Below are 20,355 nucleotides of genomic sequence, written 5' to 3' on the forward strand. Positions count from 1 at the left end.
CTGCCGCTGCCTCAGTTTCCACACTTTCACAATGAGGCTGCCTCACAGGGTTTTTGGCAATGAGTCAGAGTCACCTGAAGCAGGTAGCACAGCTGTAGCACATTTAAAGTTACCTATAAATGTCAGCTCTGGTTGCCTGAAGCCGGCTGACTCACCTTTGGAAAGTCAAATCACTGTCTGCACCCTGGTCTCCTTGTCTCTTGTGTGAAAACACTGAGTGAATGTCAGCGAAGCCCGTCACTCAGTGTGGTTTCAGTGAGTGTTTTCCTGCTGAGAGGTTTGTGTCCAGGAGGCCCTCAGCTCCAGGCGGGGCAGCAGGAAGCAGAGACGTTTCTTCAGCCTGAGGGTCCCCATTCCCACCCGCTGTGCCCTGGGACACTGGGGTCTCCAGGGAAGGGTCAGTTCCTGGGTCAGGCACAAGGGACCTCCCTGCTTTCTGTGCTGGGCAAATGGTCAAGCGAGTGCGATGAATTGTCAAAACCCAGAAAACAGGCCTCAGAGGCCCAGAGAAGCGGGTGTGCGGGAAGGTGAAGATGTGAGACCCGTTGAGGGCATTGTAGAACGAGACCTCCCCCAGCTCACAGTCCAGGAAAACCCCCACCCTCTCAGGGGGGCTCACGTTGGTCAGTGTGGTGTCTGGGTCCGTGAGAGCCTGGTAACCCTTCCCAGGACTCAGCCCCACTGTCCAGAATCCATTCTCAGGGACCATTTTACCGCCACCTTTTCTGCTCACACTCTCCCTGCACACCCCAACACGCCAATCATTTCTGTTCCCCACCTCCACCTCCCAGAAGTGTTTCCCAGATATAAAGCTCCCACAGCCCAGCACACAGTTCTCCCAGTCAAATCTGTTGGGGTTTTCTGGCAGCTTCTGCCATGTGTCTACCCGCTGGAGGCTCCTCTTGTCTTCAGAAACACGGAGGGCGGGGTGCGCCGTGTCTGGATCCAGAAACACATCCGCTGCAGGGGGGTCAGAGGGTGTGGGGTCAGCCCTGGTGCCCGGACCTCAGAGCCTCAGCCTCCAAGGCCAGGGTCTGGGCAGGAGGCTGAGCCCACAGTCCGGGGTTCCCAGCCCAACCTGGATGTGACCCTGAGCCATGCCAGGGAAATGCAGGGGTCTTGTGTTTGGTGAGGAAGGGGAGGGTGAGGAGGGTTTGGATCTACTAATTTCTGTTTCTCCCCCAAAATGTCCATGTCCACCTGTTCTGTACAATCAATGTCCGCCCTGGCTCTGCCCCTTGAGCTGGGTGACGTCCTTTCCTGCACAGTCTCTCTTCCCACAGACACCAGCTACGGAATATCTCAAGTTCAATTTCCTGTCTGTGAAGTTGGGGTAAAACACTGGTCTCTGGGGAGGAACAGGACAAATGGGTGGTACACTGAGCCCCAGGCTGGGCACAGAGAAGTGCCTGGTGTGACAACAGACACCGTGTCCCTCCTGTGCTTGGGGCCAGGCTGGGGCTCCATGTGCTCTGGGGTCCACTCCCCACCTGCCCCACCCCCTCTGGCCCAGGACTCAGTCCTCCATGGACAGCACCCCTGGGCTCCTGGGCTCTGGTTACTGTGGGTTTGGCCAAGGGGAGGTGCAGGCTGGACACGGGAAGGAGGGAGGAGAGGGGGCACAGCGCTGACCCCCACGTCCCCCAGGGAGATGCTCCACCCCAGCACCTCCCCCGGGAGCCCCGCCCCCCGAGCCCCAGCTGCCTCACTGTCCTCAGCCAGCACACCAAAGCCTCCAGGAGACGGTCATCCGTGTCCCTTAAACACGGCCATGAGCACTTTTGTCAGTAACAACCAGAGTGACAGGAGCACCGAGGTCAGCTCCACACTGGGGATCGTGTGGATGATAAAGGGTCACCTGTCACAGGACCACCGGGAGGTGCGGCTGGTGCTGCCGCATTCTCTGTCCCTGTTCCTGTCAGTCATCAGTGCCCGAGTCACAGTGTGAGAAAGTGCTGTGAGGGGTGTGTTGTCAGGGGATGATCTGTGCGGGTTGTGGGGTCCTCTGTCCCCTCTGACCCTGCACCCCTGGGAGTCAGTCACCCTACAACACAGTCTGTAACACTCTGAGGAGTTGTCTGCATCGTTTTTAGTCCTTATGACACCTTCTCCTCACCGTGGTCATTACCATCAGACAAACACCCCCTTCAAACAGGCCGTCTGTTTCCTGTGGGTGCTCTGACAACACACAGTCACCACCTCACTCGGTCCTTGTCCCAGCCCTCACAGAGCAGCAGTGACTGTGGGACAAGACAGAACTCGGGGACACACAGGGGCAGGAGGGGAGGAGCTTGGTCAGGTCACCCCCTCCCCCTCCCTGCAGCCCCTTCCTCCAGCCCCGCCTCTCCTGCCTCTTCCTCCCACACAGACCTGTGGGCCCCAGGACAGCCTCTGTCCCTGGTCCCTCGGCTCTGGGCAGCAGGTGGGCACACCTTTGAGACCACGACCTCAGGTCACCTCCCTCAGGAAAGAGTTGGAGAGGAAAGAGGGAACAGGGGCCCTCGGGGGTTGTCCTGGGGACACAGAGGGACCCACTCACCAGGCTGGAAGAGGGCTGTCTTCCACTCTGGAAGGAAGGAGACACAGACAAGGAAAGGTCATTCTTTCTGTCCACCCCCCACCCACTGTCCTCACTGAGCCTCCTCTCTCTCCTCTCCTCAGTCCCCTTCAACGTCCACTCCCCTCATCTGCAGCTCTGCGGGCGAGGCTGAACCCTCTCCCAGTGCTGGGCTTCCCCCCATCATGCTGGGGCCATGGGGACAGGACCAGGCTGTGCCAGGTGTGGGCGTGGGTGTCAGCAGGGTGAGGGGACACTGGGTCTGGAAGGTCCTCTCTGAGTGCCCACACAGGAGGGGGTGGTGCAGACACAGAGAATGAGCCTCTGAGCTGGATGGGATGACCCCTCCCCCAGCAGCAAAGGCTGCACGTGCTTCCCACACAGGAGCCGGGAAACCAGAGAGCCTCAGGCTCACTCACCTGCATAGGCCTGAGACCGCTCCTCACCTGCAATGGAGACAGACAGTCACCTCAACTGTCCTTTCTGAGTTGGTTCCTTTCTCTCCCTTGTGCCCCCTGTCGTCTTCCTGTGTGCCCCCCACCCTCCTCCCTTCTCCCTCTGCCTGTTCCTTCCCTGGCTCGCCCTCCTCTTTCCATCAGCTGCAGCTCAGGACCCCCAGGCACCCTGCAGGGGCTGTCCCAGGGTCACCGCACAGCTGTCCTGTCCCTGTCTGTGCAGCAGTCACCTCACATCCCTGCTTTAGCTTCTGAAGTTTCAGTGACCTTCTGACAACCACGGTTGGGGACAGTGAATAAAAGTAGCAGAAACAAACAATTTATAAGTTTTAAATTGCACATCAGTCTGAGCAGCATGATGACGTCCCCTGCTGTCTGCTCCGACCTGCCCCCTCAGGAATCCCCCCCCACCCCCGCCCTGAGTCCAGCACGTGTACTCTGGGGATCCTCCCCCACTCAGTCCCTGAGGAACGTCTCTGTGACAGATGGACAGGTGCAGTATCACAGCGCTGGTGTTCAGTCACCCTTATTTTACTTAATAACAAGTCCAACATGCAAGAACAGTGATGCTGCAGTGCTGCTGTGCCAAGGAGAAGCCTTCCTTTATGTGAAAAGGAAAAATCTCGTCTATTCATGGTTTGGTACCATCTGTGGTCAGACAGCCCCTGAGGGACTTTGACAGCGACTGTCTCATATAAACAACGACCAGGTTCTCCAGGACCTGAGTGTGTTTGCACACACACTGCCCTGTGTACACACGTGTGTACCTGTGTGCTGGGATTCATTCCCCTCAATCTGCATTATTTCCTGCCTACTCCGGAAACAACCGGGCAACCTAATGGGAAAATTTCAGATACTACTTTTTCATCAGTGACGATCAATTTGTGACTACAGACACGGCCACTCCTGTTTTTAAGACACTTTTTGCTCCTTCTGCCTTTCTTTTCGGTGCGCTACAGAGTTTGTGAACCAATCAGGGAGGGAAGGACTCCCACACTGAGTCACCTCCCCCTCCCCCGCCCACTCCTTTCCGAGGTTCCCAGGGTGTCCCCCGCGAGCGCCCCCTGGTGGAGGGACCGCAGCCCCCTCCCCTGAGAAGACCACTGCCTGGTCCCCCAATTAGAGTCCCCCTTTCTTCTCCTGGGAGGTTAGCGGGGAGGAAAGGGGCTAAAATATCGGAGCAGAGAGGCAGAGATGGGGGTCTCGGTACTCACCTGGTAGGTACGGGATCCTTGTCCACCCTGCAGGGAACAACGTGAGGGGTCAGTGACTCGGGTAATGCAGGGTCCCCAGGACGAGTGGGCCCGGGTTCACCACTTACTGAGTTGGTCCTGCAGCCTCTCTGTAAATAAGCAAGAAAAGAAAGTCCTTTAAAGGGGATGGAATAGAGGACCTGCGAGGTGGGTGCGGGCTGTGGTGGAGAGGTGGTGACCACCTGCAGTGGGGCTTCACCTTTGGCGCTTCGCTCCCTCTCCTTCTCCTGGGACAGGGCCTGGATCTTCTTCTGCTGTCGCCACAGGAAGTACCACGTCCCGGCCAGGAGCCCCAGCACAGCCGGCAGGGTCACGCCCAGAGCCACCACCCAGGGCTGCGCGTTCCGGAAGAAGGGGCCTGCGAAGGGTGAGCCTCAGCTGATGGCCACCTCGGGTCTCAGAGTATCTGGGGACTGAAAACAATCGTTCTCTCCCCGAAGTGCCCAGAACTTTCACTGGCACGTAACACCGTTGTCTTGAAGTAACTGCCTCTCACAAGGGAATATTTTGAATATAAAAGAACGTATACAAAGTCACTGAAATCTGTCCACTGCTCCTCCCTCTGCCATTTGTTATCTTCTTCTGAGTCAGTTTAACCTGGGGATTAAGGATGTGGACTTTGGGGCTGGAGGGCCTGGGTTCCAATTCTGGGTCTTCCACCTGACCAGCTCTGTGACCTTGAACTAATGACTTAACCATCTGTTCCTGGTCATGTTGGGTAAGAGATTAAATTAATGTTTATCCAGTGCCTGACACACAGTGAGTGCCATGCAAGTGTTGGTTAAATCTTAAAAACAGAAAAATATTTTTATTTTATCTTCTCTAAGGTGAAAACAGCACTGAATATTAGCGGGTCCACAGGTGGTTCCCTCTGCTCCCCCGGGTCTGGGCGACCTCCCCGCCTCAGCACAGGGGGCAGGTCTGTGTCTGCTCTCACAGGGCAGCACCCCCTGCACACACGGCCCCTCGGGGGCACTTGCACCATCTCTGACTCTTTGTTAAAATGGTTAATAATACAGGAAATAACCTTTTATGTGGGTCATTTAACGTAAACGCAAGCTGATCTCTCAGATAAAGTCCCAGAAGTGGGGTCTTGCATAACTGAGTGAGTCCTCTGGATACGGTGGTTCTGGTGTCCCCAGTGGGAGTTGTGCTCACTGACACCAAAACTACACCAAACAACAGCCACAGACCTCTAAGAGTCACCGTCTCCCCACAATCCTGCCACCAGAATGTGTTACCATCACCTCGTTTTTCCTTTCTTGCCAGTCTCACAGGTGGAAATCACCTCCCTAGTCAATGAGATTGGACACCTTTTCCTGAGTCATTTCCTGTTCTGTGGACGGATAATTCTTGTACTTTGCTCATTGCTCTACTTGGTTGTTTTATATTTTAAGGAGTTCAGCCCTTTTCCTAAGATTTGAGTTGTACATTTCTTTCCCCTTTTCCCATGTCTTTGCTGACCTTGACCATTTGTCCCCAGTTCCCGTCCCCTGGCACCGTGTGTGGCCCCAGGAAGTGCTCAGAAGGTGTCTGTGACACAAACAGTTTCATGGGGAAGGAGCAGCAGGTCCCTGCTCTGTCCCTTCTGTTCCCTGCACAGACCCAGGTCAGCAGCAGACAGCCACACCTTCCCCCAGGGGCACCCAGGAGCCCAGGGCAGTGGGCAGGGCACTCACCTGCAATGGAAACCCTGGATGATGACCTCTCCTGGCTCAGCAGGGGGTTTCTGATGACACAGGAGACCCCCTCCTCAGAGCTGTCCTCCAGGATCACAGAGGCTGAGGCTGCATAAAGGCCCTGGGGGTCTGCAGCCGCTGTGGCCACCTCAGCAGACAAGCTGTGTCCCCTGGCGTCTCTCCACTGGATCTGGGGCTGCGGGTACCAGCCGGCAGACGTGCACTCCACACGGATCCCTCCAGCCTCGTAGCCCTTCATGTCAACGTGGGGGTCAGAGCCCAGTGCTGGGGAGGAACAGTGAGTCTGAATCCTGGGGAGCCCTCTGCACTGGTGGGGGTCTCCACAGCAGGGAGGGGCACACCCACCCTGGATGAGCCCAGCAGGGATTCACAGGAGCTGCTCCCAGAGTGTGCTGTGCAGGAGAGACTGACCCACGGTGTGACCACTGCCTGACCACCGCTGGGCCCTCCTGCTGGATCCAGGGGGATCTGGGCCAGAGCAGAGGTTGATTCCCCTAAATCCCTGTGGAGACTGCTGGGCCCTCCCCTCCCCCATGGCCCTGACTTGCTGGTTCCTGGAACAGCCCCTCACCCCACTCTGGGCAAGGATGTAAATTCCTTTGGTTGAAGCAGGTCCCACCCCAGTGCCCCACCCATCCGGCCTGTCCTGTGTGAGCCTCTGCCCTGCCGTGTGGGGGATGGATCTGCCCCTCGTCTTGTTGCCGCCCCAGCTGTGCTCTGTGTGCTTGTCCCCGTGGGAAACTCTGATGTAATTAATGCTGCAGGTGTCAGCCTGCTTTGGGGCCCCTCCACCGTGGGAAGTTTGTGTCACGTGACTGTGGAGAGGGGAACACTTCTCCACAGAGGAGCGCTGTCCCAGGCAGGAACTGTGGGGTTTTTCCTACTGACACTGAATCCCTAAACACAGGGGAGCAGGAGGGAGCCCCTTACAGACCTGAGAAGACAGAGTCCTGTGGGGAGGACTTTCTTCAAAGGACCTGTGATCTACAGGGAGGGACAGTGTCTGGATCAGGAGGCCCTGCAGGGACAAAGCCAGGACCCCCCACAGTCCATCCCCTGCTGGATTCCCCAGGGACCCCCCAGGCAGAAGCCCAGGGCGGGACTGTGTCTTGAGAAGGTGAAGTGCGGCCCTGACACCCGGACACGAGCACTTTCACGGGGCAGCACCTCAGACAAGGTCACTCTGTCACTGGGACGGGGCAGGACAAGGTCAAGACCACTCAGCAGTGGGTCTGAGCACAGAGGAAGCAGGAACAGTGTGCAGACCTCAGCAGTGACCACCCTCCCTGTCCTGGCTGGGAGTGACCCATGACACCCTGCACCTTCCTGACAGCACCCAGCCCAGAGCAGAGCCCTGCTCCCACATCCCCCCAAGTCCCCTGACAGCCCAGAGGTCACACCGAGTCCTCCCTGACACCCCCTCTCTGAGACACCCCGGTTTCCTCCCCTGTGCATCCCCCCTCACTGCTCCAGGGATGGACACACCCTGTTCAACTGCACGTGTGTCCCGGGGCCTTTGGTTGCAGGGTGTGGGCACCACAGGTGCTGTCCCTGCAGCTCAGGCCCCTGGACCCACAGCAGCGGGCACCTGGGGGCCCACGGCCACTGTCTGGGACACATTGAACCCAAACACCTGAGTGCCACCCACTGTGGGAAAGTGTCCTCCTCCTTCCCATCCCCGACCTCCACTTCCCTGCTGAGGCCTGGTGGGCAGTGTGAGGGCCTCTTTACTGGATGCAGGAGGAGCCCTTCCTGGGGGAAGACCTGGGTCTGTCTCAGGCCTCAGAGAAGCAGAGTTGGAGGCAGGGTGGGGGGGCCCTGGGAGACCCTTGGTGGTGAGGAGCCCTCAGTGCTCCCTGGTGGGCATGGACCCTCTGCCCTTGACTCCAGAGAAACAAGCACAGATCAAACCTGAGGCTCACCTGCAACCTTCAGCTCCACCTGGGCATTTTGAAAGAAGTCTCCATATTGGAAATAACACAGGTAGGTTCCTCTGTCAGAGGCCCTGATGTCCTGAATCCGGAGAGCAGCCTTCCCCACAGTGATGCCCTCTCTTAAAATCGAAGTTCTCCCTCGAAACTCTGCTGCCGGCATGTCCTCCTGCCCATGTGCATACGTGTGCACTACCTGCCTGTGGTTGGATCGCACCCACATCAGCTCCATGGTCTCAGCACTCATCTCCGGGGACAGGTGACAGGGCAGCTCAGCATCTTCACCTTCGATGGCCAGGATGGGCTCAGGGGGTCCAACCACAGCAAACTGAGCTGGTCATCAGAAGGGGGGGCTCTGTCAGTGGGAGCTGGGGCCAGAGGGCCAGGGGGTGACCCAGCAGGGAGGGCGAGGGGAGAGACACCCAGACAGGAAGGAACTCAGTCCTCACACAGGTGTGTCTGGATGGGCCTTGCAGGGGTGGGGGGAGTCCAGGGTTCTGACTGGGCCCCAAGGGAAATGCTTCAGGTGCACAAACGCAGAGCAGGTCCTACCTGAGCAGGGGCTGAGCAGCTGGACCACGGCGAGGCAGACAGGGAGGGCCGGCAGGCGGGGGACCAGGCGCCTCACCATCGTTCCCTGCTGGGCAGAGAGAGACTCCAGGAGGGGCTGGGTAACAGTGACGACCTGGGAGAAGGTGGAGAATTCCACATGGAGACGCGGCCTCCCCAGGGCCGACCCCGGGCACAACCAGGATCCCTGCTGACCCAAGAGTCTCCTCTGCAAATGTCTCCTGGGGAGTCTCTTCACCTTTGATCCCAACATGGAAATCACCCATGAAACATGGAACGGTAGTGCACGTACCGTAACCGTCTCCACCAGGGAGTGCGGGGCCCTCCTGTGTGAACGTGCTCAGAATCCCACCACTCACCCACAGTTTCCTGCCACAGCCAGGTGCCCGCCCCCAGCATCACCTTGTGAGGAAGACAGGCCCCACTTCTCTGAGTCCCTGTTCCCACTGCTGCCCCCTGCAGGCCGTGCTCCGCACAGCAGCCAGGACGTCCTGACCCCTCACATCCCTCCTGCTCAGCCCCTCCCAGAGGCCCCCATTCCATCCAGGGCAGAAGGGGAGTCCTTTGCACCCTGTGCTTTTACAATTACCTGAATGTTTTAAATGTTAAAAGTTTTCACAGTGTGGGATGTATTTCCTCTTATTTCTGGAGATATTTATTTTTTTTTATTTCTTATCACAGACAAGTATAAAATGACCAAGATATTATTAATAGTAATAATAATAATAGAATAAAATATTTATTATTTATAATAGAAATCATAGACTTTGCTTGATATGAGTGTAAATATTTCTCAATGCATTTTGAATATATATACACACACAGAATGGCTTTAAAATGTTTTTCGTTTGAAAGATTTAGTCTCAAAGAAAAAAATCGGGCATTATCAAAAAGGTTTATATTTAAGTGTGTTCATCATGGTAAAATCTGTAATAGCAAAGTGTAGATATAATTTAAAAACCCAAACTGCAACCAATTTTGTTACAAATATATAGAAAACCTTTTCCTTAAAAACATGATTCCCAAACCAACAACCCACACAGTCTCAGTGGTGCAAAGCTGAAGGCTGTTCCTGTGGACCAGGAAGGAGAAACAGATGCCCACAGTGACCACTGCCATTCAGTACAGTGTTGGGAGTCCTGGCCACACTGATTGGACAGGACAGGGAAATAAATATCATACAAATCAGAGAGGAAAAAGTAAAATTCTCACCATTTGCAGATGACATGATACAAAATAGAGAAAAGCCTGAGAACTCCACCGGAAAAAACCCCCGAAACAACTGTTAGAACTACTGTGAATGCAGTCACACTGCAGGATATAAAAGCAAAAACCTGCTGCCTGTCTACACAGCAACATTGAATATTCAGAATGAGACATTCCTCAAATCCCATTTTCAATATCACCCAAAAGGACAAAGTACCTAGGATTCAATGTAAGTGAAGAGTGGCAGACCTGCACAGTGACGACTGTAGGACAATGAGGACAGAAACTGAGGAGACACAAATGAGTGGGGACATGCAGTGTGCTGGTGTTGGGAAGGGTTCATATTGTCCCAATGTCTGCACTGCCTAAGGCAACACACAGACTCAGTGCAATCCCTACTACAGTACCAACCACCTACTTCTCAGAAGCACAGCAACTAACCCTAAAAAGTATGTGGAAACACAGAAAACTCTGAACAGCCAGAGAAACCCTGAGACAGAAGGAAGTCGGTGGTGCCACACTCCCTCACAGGACAGGACGTCACACGTCTGCCCTGAAGAGACAGCAGGACCTGGCAGGACAGCAGTCACCAAAGTCAATGGGACAGACCTGAGAGCCAGCAACGAGTCCTGGCTTCTGTGGGCAATCGGTCTGAGGTGAAGGGACCCTCTTCTAAATGCTGTTGTCAACCCTGGATGGATACGTGCAAAAGGGTGTGACTGCATCACTTCCGTAAACCAAGTTCAAAGAAGAACACAGAATAAAATTAGAGATTTAAATGTAAAATCTGAAACCATAAAACTGGATGGAAACGTAGGCAGTGAATTCTCTAACATCACTCTGAGCAATATCATTTTGGGCATGTCCCCTTGGGCAAGGGCTAAAAGTGAACAAATAAATGAATGAGACCATCTCAAAGTAACAAGTGTTTGCCCAGCACAGAAAACCATCACAAAATGAAAACACCATGTAGTCAATGAAGAATGTATTTGCCAGCAATACAATTAAAAAGTGTTCAGCCCTGAGTGGTGTGGCTCAGTGTGTTGAGTGCCAGCCTGAGAACCCAAAGGTTGCCAGTTCGATTCCCAGGGAGGGCACAGGCCTGGGGTGCTGGCTGGGTTCCTGGCAGGGAGCATGTGAGAGGAAACCGATTGATGTTTCTCTTGTGCTTCAGTGTCTCTCTCGCTCTCTTTCTCCCTCCCTTTCCCTCTCTCTAAACATAAATAAATGGAATCTTAAACTAAACAAATAAATAAAATAAAAAGCAGTTAGTAATAGGACCCACTTTTTAAGCTGTGTTTAATATTCAGAATTTAGAAAGAACTCATACAACTAAACACCAAGAAAGCAAACAATCGAAGTATAAAATGAGCTGTGGGCCTGATCGGACTTTTCTCCAAAGAGGAGGTACCGACGGCCAATAGACACAGGGACTGGACCCCCCTCTGTGGGCAGCCACTGTGGAGTCATGCATTCCTCAACCGCTGTGTGTGTGGATGCTGCAGATTGTTCTATGTCACAAGTATTGCTTTAACAATCTTCTTTACACATACAACTTTATTATATCCTCACACAAGGACATTTTCTTCATTACTTCCAGAGGGAGCGGAAGGGTGGAGGAGAGAGTAGGATGATGAACAGACAAAGAGAGTGGGCGGGAGAGAGAAACATGGACATGAAGGAGACACATCAGTTGGCTGCCCCTCCTAGGCTGCATATTCAGGGGATGGAACCCAACACCTAGGTCTGTGTCCTGACCAGGAATTGAACCCCCAGCCTTTTGGTGTGTGGGACGATGCTCCAACCAACTAAGCCGCACTGGCCAGGGTTTTACAATTAATCTTTAAGACACACACCTGGTAACCCACCCCACTGTTCTTTCCACATTATTTCTATAAATGATGACCTGCTAACTTATATGTGACTCAGATAAACAGCCGGTTTGCTGAAGAATTCCAGACACTAACTTCAGAAGGAGCTCACTCCACCCTCAGACATTCAGCTCTGGGAGGTTTGCTGACCTCGACCAGTCCCCTGAACAGACTGTGCTGTTGGCACATTGTCCCCTGGATGCAGAACTCTCAACACTCTCCTTTCCATGTCTTTGTTGTTTTTTGTTTGTTTGTTTTCCTTCCTTCTCTCTGTTTACAAGAACCCTGACAGTGTCCATTGTTCAGATGGTCTTTGTCAGGAGAGACCCCCATCATCTCCAGCTGTGGGCCCTTGAATGGACCTGCTTTCCTCCCACCAGTCCCTGTCTCCCAGTGATTGGCTGCCGAGCGTCAGGCAGTCAAGCCTGGGTTTGGTGTCAACGCCTCTTCTAGAATCTCCTAGAACACGTTCCCAGAGATGAGCAGGAGAGACTGTGAGGGGCCTTGCTCCTCTCTGACCACAGGAAGTTCCCAGGGACGGGCAGGCGTCCAGCTCCCTGGTTCCTGTTGTCTCCCTCCCACAGGTGTCCCAGTGCAGACCTTACCTGCCCTGCTCCACGCTCCCCCTGTGCCCTCACCTGCAGGCTCAAAGCACCACACTCCTTCTCTGGCTGAGGGACACCCTGCAGGCTCCCCCAGCTCCTCAGCTTCTCTCCTAAAGGGACCTGGGCCCTGGCTTTCACCAACTGCCCCCAAATAACCTTGACACTCCGAGATGAAAATCACAGAGCAAAAGTACGTGATGGTTAATTATTATAGGTGAGTCTCTGATGTGGAAAGAAGGGTGGGTTAAAGAAAGCGTGCTCAGCAAGGGAAATGGGCAAAGTCCCTCTTGGAAAACCCTTGTTTTATGATTGGCTCTGAGCCTTGTGTCTCATCAGTTGCTGGGCAGAAACCAGTGGGCAAGGTTGGCATGAAAACCAGGACCCCGTGTTGGATGGGGCAGTGCAGACCAGCTCCAGCCCTGACTCCCTCCCTCTGGGTCTCTCTGTGTGCTCACCTGCGTGAATCAGTCCTGGGTGTGGGTGTGTGTGAGCAGTATCTCACTGCACACACCTGCTTCATGTCACTTGTGTCACAGTGTGTTTAGCAGAGGAACCAGGACAGAGCAGCAGAGGGCAGTGTGGGAGGAGAGGAGGGTGCAGGACTTACAGGGTCACTGTGGTCGTTGGCTAACGTCTTTGACAGCAGAGCCCAGGGCAGGTGTGACAGAGAGAGGGCGGACCCACGCCACCTGTCCTGGCCCCTGTGACACTCAGGCCTCAGATCCACTCCCAGGCAGCACCGTGTTCAGGTTCCCACGGGTGGTGCTGTCAGGGGCCGATGGGCAGGTTCCAGGTTTTCCAGGGAAGGTTCATGGGGGCGTTGCTGAGAGGGTCCATCCACCCTCTGCCCCTCATCTGAGCCGCACCTGGGTTTCCAGGTGTGCTCACTTCCCTCTGCTGCAGGGTCTGTGTTCTCTGAGGTTGCTATGCAGGGCGGAGGCTATGAGTGTGTCTGTTAGGGGACTTGGGGACCAACAGGGTCTACCTGTTGCCTGGGGCCTCCAGAGACACTGTGTTTAGGTCTCAAGGACATGAGTTGAGCCCCCAGGGCAGAGTGTGTCTGTGGCTGTGGACTGTGATGCATTCCATGGTGTGAATGCAGGTTCTGGCGTGGAGGAGGCTGCTCCCTTGTGCCCCATCTGTTCCCTGCTGCTTCTCAGTGAACAGACCCAGTTTGGGAGAGACAGGTACGGCACTGTGCCCATCACCTTCTTAATGGGAGATGCTGAGGGACTGAGTCTGAGCTGATGGTTTGCAGGTGGATGTTGTTAGTTGTGTTTCTCCAGAGACCCAACTCCTCCCAGTTCTTCCTTCCTCTTGGGTGGACACCGTCTCTGGACCTGGAGCCCAGCAGCCATCTCGTCACCAAGAGGCAACCTGGGGATGGAAGCCACACATGGAGAGGGAAGAGAATGGAGACAGGTGGAGGCTGGGGCCTGGATGCCTCTCTGAGCTCTCAGACCAGCTCCGGACCGCCGTCCTCTGGGGTCATCTCACGTGAGAGGAACGTGGACCCGTGTTTAGTTGAAGCCCCGGGCACCTCTGGTCTCTGTTACCAGCAGCAGAACACGGTTCTTCCCGCCCCACCCCCTCTGTCAGCGGTTTGTGGGGAAAACTACAAAGACAGAGCACAGTTGAGGGAATGTTTGAATGAACACTGAATATACCTACTGCTTGTTTTTTACTAGTTTCTCTTTTTCCTTTTATAAATTGCACTATAATTTTAGAAATTGAATGTATTTGGGGTGATATTGATTCACAAACTCAGTTTTGAAGTGTAGAACCCAATAAAACTTCATCTGCTCACTGCTTTGTGCACCTGTCGTTGCAAGGAAAGTCCCTTTCTGTCCCCGTTTTTTGCCCCGTTGCCCACCTCCACCCACCCCCAACACCCTTCCTTCTGCCTGTCACCACACAGTTGTGTGTGTGTGTGTGTGTGTGTGTGTGTGTGTGTGTGTTTATGGCTCATTCTTTCACCTTCTTCCACACAGCCCCCCACCCCTCCCTTCTGACGGCTGTCAGTCTGCCCTGTGCCTCCAGGCCTCTGCACACGCATTGTTGACAGTCTGCAGTGCACGTTTATAACACACGCTTACTTCATAGTCATCCATCCTTCTGCTGATGCCCCTATGCTTACTCACCTGCAGCCTTTTAAAGTAAGCTGGGAGCGTCAGCACACCTTCCCCTGGGAACTTGCACACACCTGTCACACAGAACTCAGTCCTGAAATCTGTGAAGCACCGAAGCTGTGTTTAAAGCGTGGATGTAGGAGTAATTTTCTGTCGTAATTTCAAAACACTCAGTGGGCATCCCTCACTTCTAAATGTCTAGTCTCCCTCCTTTCACGGGCGGTCTGACCCAGGACCCTGGCCCCTCCTGCTAAGGTCAAGGCCACCTCCAATGTTCTGTCAGCAGGATGCTCCCCACAGCCTGACACAGGACAAGCACCAACTCAGGCCCCTTCCCTTGGTCCCCTGGCATCTGATGACAGAGGATCTGGCTTCACCGCTGATGCCACAGCAGGGGACTGTCGTTCCTGGGGACCTGTAGGATGTGGGCCTCCATGAATCCCCTCAAGATGGCAGTGTGAACCCTCAGAAAAAAAGACACCCACTAAGGAGGGGTCTTGGTGGCTACCTGGGCTCACACATCGAAGAACAGAGCCTGGTGGCCATTTCTGCTCAGGGTCCCTCCCACAAACTGGACGTCACAGAGAGGCCCGCACTCGGCTGCGGACCCCCGCACTGACCCTTCCCGCAGGTGATTCTTCCCGCGGAGCCCGCCCTTCTGCGGAAACCTCCCGGAATCCCCCTTCAAGCAACAGGACCCCGGCTTCCAATTCCAGTCAAAGGAGTGCAGCCCCGGCCAATCACAGCGGCTCAAACAGGACAGTGGCCTTCGGACCAATCAAATTGTCGATCTGGAGTCCTGGTTTGCTTGACGGCGGACCAATGAGGGACTAGGAATGGAATTTCCCTCCACATATCCAGCTCCCCTCTGTGTCGGAGACGCAGGTTCTCTTCCCGCCTGGGACTGAACCCGGAGCAGAGGGGGCACATTTCTCCCGGGGCAGAGCAGCGGCGCGAAGCTGACTGGGGGCAGCTGTCCAGTCACTCAGTGGTCTGGTCCCTGGGCCTCTTGTCCCCAGGACAGTCCCGCAGCCCCGTTCCCATGCCCCTGCTCCGTCTCAGTGGAGCCGGTTTGCAGGGAGCAGATCCCTTCCCTGCCCCCCAGTCCGGGGGTCACTGTTGCTGTTGAATCGGCCGGGCCCGTGGTTGCCGGCAGGGAGCTGCGGACAGGCCCGCGGTTGGCTCAGGGGGTAAATCCAGCGGGAGCCGGGCCCTGCGGCGCAGAGCACCGGGGCTGCACGCGAACTCTCCCTGCCCGTGGTCAGGCGGGGGCGACAGGCGCGCCCCTCCCAGCCAACCCCACGGGGGACAGGGCGTGACTTTCCTGCCCAGGTCAGGCTGCGGCCACAGAGTGGGGGGAGCCCCTTCTCTGAGGGCCCCCTGCTGTCTCACCCACAGATTCACCCACCGGAAGCTTTGCCGCTAGAAGTCGTATCAGTAAGCGGGACACATGCCAGTCTTGTCTGGAGCACCCCGGTTGCTCTGACACAGAGAAGCCGCCTCGTCCCCACCTGGACGGGAGCTTCTGGGCAGATGGTTTCTCACCTCTTTAGAGTTTCCCGGGATCCAGGGTCCCAGGCGCAGTTCTCACCCAGACCTGTGGGTGGCGCTGGGAGGGGAATGGGTGTGAAATGGGTCAATATACTCAGGAAGGTCCATTTTCACTAGAGAAATCTGGGCTGTAGGTGAGGTCCCCTGCTCTGCACGTGGGTGTGTGTGTGAGGGTGTTGTCAGCCCACAGGGAGGGGCCGCCCAGCAACGCTCGTCCCCACGGCGGCGAGGACGACGTCCCACTGAGTCGGGCACCGGGAAGGCCGGTTCCGGCCCGGAAACAGAGAAGCAGGTGCCTTCCGATCCGACCCGACAGGACCAGGAGGAGCAGAGCGGGGGGAGGACCGCCAGGGCCACCGTGCAAGCAGGGGGCTGGGGATGAAGACTCCTTCTGGAACGAGGACTAGCAAAGTCCCAGTCAGTGAGACCAGGGAGACCCAGGGGAGAGCACCCCTGGGTGCACCTCTGAGGAGCTCGCTCAGGTCCCTGCTCTGTCCTCTTCCCTCTCAGAAACCACAGTGGGGGCCACGGCTGGGGGCTGCTGAAGACAACTCACACACGTGGACCCACAAACTAGAGGCCTGTTTATCTCCTTGAACATATGTGATCCTTGCTAAGTGTTTGTTGAGTGACTTTATGAGGCCGTGTGTGTCCTCTGTATAAGCCTCCTCCAGGGTGGGCATGAGCTCACCATAAGGGTCCCCCCACACTGCTCAGGGCTCTGGGTACCACCCTCTGCAGGTGCACTCCAGCCAGACACCCCAATCCTACTGGCCCTTCGTCTCAGTGAGGGGCTTGGACCCTATACCTGGAAGCAGACAAATAGTCTAAAATGTTTAATTCCAGAGCATGTTCCTGGCGAAGACCCTTAGAGCTCTCTGAGCAGCAGCAGGGGCTACTCCGTGGGGTTCCACCGTCTCCCCTGCTCACGGCCCCACTGAGCTCACTGTGCTTCTCAGGACTCGATGCCCACAGCTCAGCAGGACACACCCCCTCACTCGGCCCTCAGGCAGGAGGAGCCCCCCTGCCAGGGCAGAGGAGTCCTCGACAAACACCTGCTGGTCTGTGGGGGCCTGAGGCTCAGAGAGAAACGATCCCCAAGAGTCACACAGTGAAAACGCCACCAAACGAAGAGAAACGTCTCACCTGCCACCACCAGGTGCACGACGGCCTCATCGTAGGACCTGCCTTGTTGGAAGTAACAGCGGTAGGTGCCGTGGTCACGGGCTGTGACGTTGTGAATGACCAGGGCCACCCTCCCCTTGCGAATGTCTCCGCTCACGAAGGTTGTCCGTCCTCAGTACGGCCGCATCTGCTCCTCTGTCCTCTGGCGCTGGCCCTGGTACAGCCGCACGGCGGGTGAGAACCGGGACCGGAACCAGCGCACCCCCATGTCCTCGGCACTTTTCTCCGGAGACAGGTGGCAGCCTAACTCGGTGTCTTCTCCCACCATGGCCAGGACGGGCTCAGCCGGCTGGACAATAAATACGGAGCTGTTCAACCAAGGGGCAGCACCAGGCAGAGTCTCCGCTGTCCCTTATCTAAGGCAGGGGAGGACGTGGCCGTTCCAGGGCACAGACCAGGGGCTTCCTTGGCTGAGGATTCCGGGGCCCCGGCTGTGGCCGTCAGAGCAGGAGATGCCTAGTACGGATCGACTGAGGCTGCCAGCGCCTCGGGAACAGAACACAGGGGAGGAGCCGCTGAGCCCCTGCAGACCCTGGGCACACAAAAGTTTCCTCAGGTCCCCAGGCCAGCTGGACGCCGGGAGCATGGTAGGACCTGGCACTGTCCAACAGGCAGCCACTAGCTCGTCCCAAGTGAAATGCGCTGTCCAGGTAAGATACACAGAGGGAGCGTGCTGGGGGTGCAGGGGTGCTGGAACCAGAGCGTCTAGTGGACCAAGTTAACCCTTGTTCTGCTGCCCTTGTCCTGCGGGCCCTGCAGAGCCACCTCCCGCAGGAAGAGGAGGGCCCTGCCTCTCACTTAGGTCCTCGCGTCTCTCAGCCCCCGGTTTCTGACTCAGACCCAAGGTCTCCCAGTAACTGCTGTGCAGCTGCTTCTGGCTCCAGTCTCTACTCTCCCATCCTCTTGCTGCATCCCCCACCTCTGTGCCCCGCCCCGACTAGCCCTGCAACTTGGAGGACATTCCTTGGCTTTTAAAACAGGGTGCTCATTGGCCTCAACACCTGCCCCATCCACTCACCACCACCCGCGCCCACACGCACGTACACACGAGTACACATGCCGGCGTCTGTCCTAGTAGTTAGTAACGGCGCCACAGTTAGCGGAGAATCGCAAGACATTCCAAAAAAAAATTGTATTGTCCCTGAAAAGAGAAAAGGGAGCCAAAAAAGCCGGACAATCTCAATAGCCAATTTGTAGCTGCGCCTGCCTCATGCATAAGCAGTATCTGTGTATTCCACCTAGCAACTGGTGAGGATTGGACTCTCGGGAATGCCATTGGCTGCCTCGCCCGCCGCCGGCCAATCCTGGACTCCGCACGGTCCCTGGGCGTCCTGAGGCTCCGGTCACAGACGACAAAGGGTCCCAGGTGCCCCGCGTCGCACGGGCACTGACGGGAGAGGAGGAACAGTTCCTCCTCCGCTCTCTGCGCGGTTGGGTCTCGGGGCGTGACTGTGCCCCCTGCGGAGGTGCCACCGCAAGTCGTCGTCTGAGCGCCAGCGGAAGGAAGGAGACGCCGGAGTGAACGCTGGCGGGTGGGACGCGAGGGGCGCTGCGCTCTGAGTCAGCGTGGGGGCCGCGCAGGACCCCGCGCGGGGGACGGGTCCCGGGGGAGGGGCTCCCTGGGGCTCCGCGCCTGACCTCACCCGGGGTCGCAGAGGGGATGCGGCGAGGACAGGAAGGGGGAGGAGGGTGCGGAAGGATGTGGGGTGACAGCAGCAGAGCCTGAGTTCTGGCCCCAGAAGCGAGCGGAGCAGCGCGGTCGTGGTTCCTTAGCTTCTTCCGTGGAATGTGCACGAGTCGGTCTGCGGGGGGCGGGGGGGGGGATGCGGGTTCCGGGAGAGAAAGGGCGTGCCCGGGACACAGGTGCCCGGGACACAGGTGCCCAGGACACAGGTGCCCGGGACGGGGCTCTGACCGCAGCAACGCGCGTCACAGGGACGTTCGCCTAGATCGCGACTGTGGCGCCAGGTCTCCCCGCGATTCCTCCCCGCCTGCGCCCCCAGGCCTGCGGCCCCGCCCGTGACTTGTCCTTGGAGCTGGGGAGCCCACTGCCTCCCCGCAAGTCTCCCTGCCACACGCCCCCCTCTTCCCCTTCCTCCGCTCCTTCGCTCCAGTCTCAGGTAGGGGGCGGCCCCGGGCTCGCACTGGCGCTGCAAGGAACGCCCACCCTCCCCTGTGCGTCTGGTTCGCGCCTCCTTCGTCCCGCACGTGTCGGCTCGGATCATAACTGCGCCGCCCAGCGCAGAGGCAGCTAACCTAAATTAACCAAAATACTATCTTTGAAACTTAATAATGTAAACGATTAATGAGACATTTAACGCGATTTTAGTCTGTATCTTTTTCGGGGATATAGTTTATTGATTTTACTATTACAGATGCCCCATATTTTCCCTCCCCTTTATCGCCGCCTGCCGCGCATCCCCCTCCCTCCAGAACCCCCCCTTCCCCTAGTTCATGAGTGCATGTTAGTTCTTTGGCTTCTCTACTTCCTATATTAGTCTTAACCTCCCCCTGTGTATTTTGTACCTGCCAATTATTTCCTGTTCTCTGTACGGTCACCCCATTCCCCCTCCACCCTCCCCACTGATAACCCTCCACGTGATCTCCATTTTGGCCCCGTGTGTGGGGGAGGGGTCAGAGAGGGAACAATGCCCTTTGCTCAGCTGTCACCCTGCTGTCAGTCACTTCACCTGCTACCCACAAGCTGAATGGGCCCCTCTGGTGTTGATTCCTGGGTGGGGGGTTTGTGTACATTCTAGGACCCGGTGGGCCCCTCCAACGGACTCTCCCGTGAGACCGGCAGTTTCTCCCGCCGTCCCAACTCCCGGATATTTATACAGCCAGTGGTTTTGAGGATTTACTGTGTGTGTCCCTCCCCGTGCCCCACAGACACAGTCGGCCCATTCTGCACATTTCTTCTAGAACAATCTTCCCATTCCTTAACATTTCACACATATTCTCTGGAGGCCTGGGACTCCCTCTGACCCCACCCACGCTGCAGTTAGCTCACCAGCAAGGGCCCCACCAGGCAAGTGCTGCATAACCTGGACTCTGTCCCCATGTCGTTCCATTCAGGTGACTTGTCCCCTCACATCTGTCCCTGCAAGAACGACCCCAGATGTTCCCAGTCTGGAGGGGTCTCAGCTCTTCTGACAGCAGCAAGAGGGGCCCCTGGGTCCCATCACCGCAGGGAACTCAGCTCTGCCAGCAGCCAGAGTCAGCAAGACACATGGGTCCCTGGGTCCTCAAAAACAAGCAAATAAGACCCTCACCTTCAGATACTTTTATTTCAGCCCAGTGGGAGTCATGGTGGACTTCTGACTTCCAGGATTGTAAGAAAAT

At 56.3% G+C, this 20,355-nt stretch overlaps 1 pseudogene; it reads right to left on the reverse strand.

Moving 5' to 3' along the window:
* Window positions 1-241: 241 nt before the first annotated feature.
* On the reverse strand, window positions 242-18,071 carry LOC114489460 (annotated as a pseudogene).
* Between the last annotated feature and the right edge of the window lie 2,284 nt (window positions 18,072-20,355).

Source organism: Phyllostomus discolor, chromosome 14 (genome assembly GCF_004126475.2).
Source record: "Phyllostomus discolor isolate MPI-MPIP mPhyDis1 chromosome 14, mPhyDis1.pri.v3, whole genome shotgun sequence".
Taxonomy (NCBI): domain Eukaryota; kingdom Metazoa; phylum Chordata; class Mammalia; order Chiroptera; family Phyllostomidae; genus Phyllostomus; species Phyllostomus discolor.